Source organism: Schistocerca cancellata, chromosome 1 (genome assembly GCF_023864275.1).
Source record: "Schistocerca cancellata isolate TAMUIC-IGC-003103 chromosome 1, iqSchCanc2.1, whole genome shotgun sequence".
NCBI lineage: Eukaryota > Metazoa > Arthropoda > Insecta > Orthoptera > Acrididae > Schistocerca > Schistocerca cancellata.
The window spans coordinates 1,172,119,454-1,172,125,453 of NC_064626.1; positions in this window are offsets into that span (position 1 = coordinate 1,172,119,454).

Consider the following 6,000-nt stretch of genomic DNA (forward strand, 5'->3'; position numbering starts at 1 on the left):
AAAAAGTACACGAGCACGTTTCGAACATGGTACCTCCAGCGCGGTAGTGCTACGCTGACTTGCTCGGAATACACGTAAAGTTGCGGGTATACAGAGCATGTAATAAACTTCAAAATCGATTTTCTCTAAAACCAAGGCCCGTCGAGAAAGGGTAAGTGCCTCTACAACATACTTGAAGCGCATCAAATTCCGTGATTTACAGTATGGAGTGTCCTTTGGTAAGTTGCGCAATACAGATTTTATACATTCCATTAAAGCATTTTTATAGTAATCTCCATCATTTATTTTAATTAAACTTACATTCCTCACAGTGTTCATCATGTTCATGTTCATTTTTGGAACACAACCTACGACCAGCTCAGAGACAGAAGTGCTGACACTTTCTGCAGGACCTGACCATCATTCTACAAGACGATTCTCAAGCACGTACAGTGAAAGCTGTTACCGATTTGTTTGACTGGTGGGGCTGCTAAGTGCTATACCACCTACGGCACTCCCCTGACTTCAGCCCTCGTAAGCTCAACTCGATTTCTAAACAGAAGGAAACTCTTCACAGCATTCACTTCAGAACTGCTCCAAATTCGTCGGGCAATATACCGCGCAGCTCGAACTGTCAACACAACTGGCACTGCTAAGAGTGTATTCTACGACGTCCACATCGCTGGCAACGGGTTGTACACAATGCTGGTGACTTCTCTGAAGGTCAGTAAAACTTTGAAACACGTATCTTTTTTGTACGAACTGTAAATAAATAGTTTCGGCTATTCCTAAGTTCCAACCCTCGTATAACATTAGATAAATGTTGCATGATGTGCTACCATCTGCTGTAGAACAGCGTCTATATCATGTGGAAGAGCAAACCAAAGACTGCGAAACACTTAGAAGATGTGCCAAACCACGAAATTCCCTGTCCCCGTGTAGCGTATTGCTGTGGGGTATTAGATTCTTACCAGAATGATAGACTTCTTAGAGAAGGACACAGCCGGTTTATATCGCCATCCTTACCTATCACAGCTCTCACTCATGTTCCGTCTGTAGTAAACGTCCCAGAACACATCATTTTAGGCGCGTAGACCAAGTTTATGAGTTGTATAATCATTTTCCACGTTAAATAACTATCGGGTGACAGAAAATTTATCTCCTTGGGTGTATGCCAGCCTCTTTCTTCCCTACATTTTTGTGTGTAGAACTAGAATTTCTAGCGCTTTAGCAAACGAATGAATGATTGCTTACCAGTTGGTACCACAAAAGTAGCATACAGCAGGAGGTATATTGTAGACACTGCTCGCTAATATGAAAAATACGTAACAGTAGTTCTGTATAATAATTGTACAATTTTTGCTGGAGACTGTGTTAACAATCTACATGTAGTTTAAAGGTCTTCAGCGTCTGGAACGTGTAATTCTACAGCAGTCAACTTTTGTGTGTCCTTATTACCGCCAACAGTCAAACTGCAGAACAAGGTTTTTAATAGGAAATGGTTAAAGTCTGCTCGAGACATTGGTTCCTTTATGTATTATCTATCTCGATACAGAATTTTGATGCATTGTATACCACTTCAACAAGGCTCAGGTTTAACATAGCACTTACATGTAATATTTATGTCGGTCTGTGCGGCAGTCTGTGTTAACGAAGATTGTCTACGCTATGCCCATTACTTTAATCGAGTATTGCGTTGTGGTAGTGCCTCCCACCGCTAATGTTCCATTAAAGCTACAATCACCTATGGAATATGCACCCTCAACTTCCATGCTCCTGATTTTGGCTGTCTTAGGCGTACTGTTCCCACATTGCGCAGAACTTGTTAAAAGATGATATTGACCCTGATATTCTATCAATATCACTTTGATAGGATTTAAATGGCATATTTTTAGCCCTGTGGAAGACCGTCCATTACACAAACAGTGCTATTGTCTGTAAATACAACGTTTTAGCGTTAAATTATGATTCCTTTATGTTGACCGGTTTTTTCAAAGAAAGTGTTAAGATCATGATGTAATCATATTAAGGAATGACTTATCTTGGTATTGCCAGTCTCTACATAGAATGTCAGTTGTGTGGTGTCTCACTGTAGTAAAAAACAGCTCTATGCTTTATTTTTGCTAAATCCACAATAGGATTTCTAAGACAACGAAAACTATACAGAATATCCAAACCATCTACTATCTTCTTTGTCTGAAGTATCATGTGAACTAAAATATACATAGCAAAGAACCTTGAAACTATCATTTTGCTGCAAGTACATCAATTTGTATTTACAATAAATTCAGATGTCCTGCATTCCCATTTCCTACGTGGATTTTTCCATATTTTTCCAATATTTTACAATTTTTTTCATATTTTTCCATACTTTCTGCACTTTTGCATATGTTTTTACATATTTTATGTATATTCCTCCACGAAGCAGGAGAGAATTTACAAAGTGTCTGCAAGACTACTGATTCCTCTTCTTCCAAAAGATAACCCATCAAATCTTCCATCAATACACAATGCTAACTGCTAAAGCTGACCCTTAAATACACTAAAACACACATAGTTTGTGGTGGAGGTGGGATGCTGGCTTTAGCTATCTTAACTACAGCCTTATTTGTACTGATTATGAGAAAATCTTACTCCAAGATCACCTAACAACGATGACAACCATTTGTGCTTTCCCAAATGTTGATGTTTCAGATACGGTCCAACTTTGGCTTAAAAGATACAAGATGTACATAACACATGGAAATAATGTTTGGGATACTAATCAACTGCAGCTAGCAAAGCTTCTACGTATAACTTTATACTACTGTAAACATACAGCCCAACTGCGCTATTTGTGTGTGTCTGTTTCTCACAGAGGGTAGGTTTGGGATGAGGGTTGGTGGTGGATCCATCTGCACTGTACCTGGGATAATAGCTGGATGTGGATCCACCTGTGTTATTTCCAGGGAAGTGTCCAAAGGTGGACTCCCTCACATTATATCTGAGGATAGCATCCGGAAGTGTTTGGAATGATCCATCAGCTGGGACTGAACCTAGGCACCCCTGAAAGACAACAATACACGCACACACAAAAACAGCGTAGTTGGGCTATGTATTTACGATAGGAGAAAGTTAGTTCCGTCAACATTATTTCCATCTTTCGGATGTATGTGATAGATGGAAATAATGTTTGAGAAACAATGTTGTATCTTTAGAGGCTTTGACGCCCATAGTTGGACCAATATGTTTACCCAACATACAGAAAGGTACAAATAGATGTCGTGATTATTAGGTGAGCACGGAAGTAGCTTTTGTAAGAATTATTACACAGAAATTGTATTTAAGATAGCTAAAGTCAGCACTCTAACTCCACCACAACCTATATGGGTTTTAGTGTATATAAAAGTTGGCTTTGGCAGTTAGTACTCTGCGCTGTTATGATATGGAAAATGTGGAAAAACTAGGAAAAATATAGTTCTCGTAGAAGATAAGTAGGTGTCTGTTATATTCTGTGTAGTTTGGATTGCATTAGATATCCTGTGGTGGGGTTAGCAAAAATGGAGTATGATTATATATTCACGCAAAGGATCAGGCTCTTTTCTTTGTTTAAGTGGGACACCACACATCTGGCATTCTGTATAGACACTGTTAATATTTAGATATATCAGTTCTTAATATGATTACATCATAATCCCAAAACCTCTCCAAAAAAATTTTCAACGTTAGGGAATCGGGGTTTTAATGCTAAACCGTTGTACCGACAGACAATAGGACCATTTGTCAAATGGACAGATTTCTCCAGGATTAAAAAGATGCCATTTTATTCCCCTCAGAGAGCTATTGGTAAAACATTTAGGTCTGCCTGATGTGTTAACGAGTGCTCCGTAGTATGGGAATAGCACTACCGAGGAGAAATATCTGATTCTGTTCCCACACGAAACATCTGTAACATACCAAACATAATTTTTTGGGTATACTGATTTACTGTAATATTTAGGAAAAGAAAATAATGACACACAGGAAGAAAACGTAATTTGCGGCATAAGCACAAAATTTTAATATAAGCACTAAATATAAGAGAGAGATGACACAACATATACACTCCTGGAAATGGAAAAAAGAACACATTGACACCGGTGTGTCAGACCCACCATACTTGCTCCGGACACTGCGAGAGGGCTGTACAAGCAATGATCACACGCACGGCACAGCGGACACACCAGCAACCGCGGTGTTGGCCGTCGAATGGCGCTAGCTGCGCAGCATTTGTGCACCGCCGCCGTCAGTGTCAGCCAGTTTGCCGTGGCATACGGAGCTCCATCGCAGTCTTTAACACTGGTAGCATGCCGCGACAGCGTGGACGTGAACCGTATGTGCAGTTGACGGACTTTGAGCGAGGGCGTATAGTGGGCATGCGGGAGGCCGGGTGGACGTACCGCCGAATTGCTCAACACGTGGGGCGTGAGATCTCCACAGTACATCGATGTTGTCGCCAGTGGTCGGCGGAAGGTGCACGTGCCCGTCGACCTGGGACCGGACCGCAGCGACGCACGGATGCACGCCAAGACCGTAGGATCCTACGCAGTGCCGTAGGGGACCGCACCGCCACTTCCCAGCAAATTAGGGACACTGTTGCTCCTGGGGTATCGGCGAGGACCATTCGCAACCGTCTCCATGAAGCTGGGCTACGGTCCCGCACACCGTTAGGCCGTCTTCCGCTCATGCCCCAACATCGTGCAGCCCGCCTCCAGTGGTGTCCGACAGGCGTGAATGGAGGGACGAATGGAGACGTGTCGTCTTCAGCGATGAGAGTCGCTTCTGCCTTGGTGCCAATGATCGCGTGTTTGGCGCCGTGCAGGTGAGCGCCACAATCAGGACTGCATACGACCGAGGCACACAGGGCCAACACCCGGCATCATGGTGTGGGGAGCGATCTCCTACACTGGCCGTACACCACTGGTGATCGTCGAGGGGACACTGAATAGTGCACGGTACATCCAAACCGTCATCGAACCCATCGTTCTACCATTCCTAGACCGGCAAGGGAACTTGCTGTTCCAACAGGACAATGCACGTCCGCATGTATCCCGTGCCACCCAACGTGCTCTAGAAGGTGTAAGTCAACTACCCTGGCCAGCAAGATCTCCGGATCTGTCCCCCATTGAGCATGTTTGGGACTGGATGAAGCGTCGTCTCACGCGGTCTGCACGTCCAGCACGAACGCTGATCCAACTGAGGCGCCAGGTGGAAATGGCATGGCAAGCCGTTCCACAGGACTACATCCAGCATCTCTACGATCGTCTCCATGGGAGAATAGCAGCCTGCATTGCTGCGAAAGGTGGATATACACTGTACTAGTGCCGACATTGTGCATGCTCTGTTGCCTGTGTCTATGTGCCTGTGGTTCTGTCAGTGTGATCATGTGATGTATCTGACCCCAGGAATGTGTCAATAAAGTTTCCCCTTCCTGGGACAATGAATTCACGGTGTTCTTATTTCAATTTCCAGGAGTGTACATCCAGAAAGAAAGCATCATATAGAGGCAGTAATCGTAATTTATGGGAATGACCTTGTCACAGTGGTAACATTGATTCCCATTAGATCTTCTGGGTTAAGTGCTGTTGGCCTTGGCTAGCACCTGGATGGGTGACTCTTCAAGTATGCTAAGCGCTGTTAACAAGCGGGATGCCTTCAGCCCTTATGGGGCCAATTCGGAAGCTGCTTGATCGGGAAGTAGTGGCTTCGGTTACGAAAGCTGATGACTTCGGTTACGAAACCTAACAACAACTGTTGCTGACCACAGGCCCCTCCACATCCGCATCCAGCGATGCCTTCAGATGAGGATGACACAGCAGTTCGTTGGTACAGTTGGGCCTTCTGAGGCCTGTCTAGACAGACAGAGAGAGATAGAAAGAGAGAGAGAGAGAGAGGAGAGAGAAACGAAATTTATAGTAGAAGCTGTAGGGCATTAAAATGAGCATTAGAAACAGCAAAAGGATGACATCACGTATGTATGTTTCAATAGTGGAAAGATGGGAC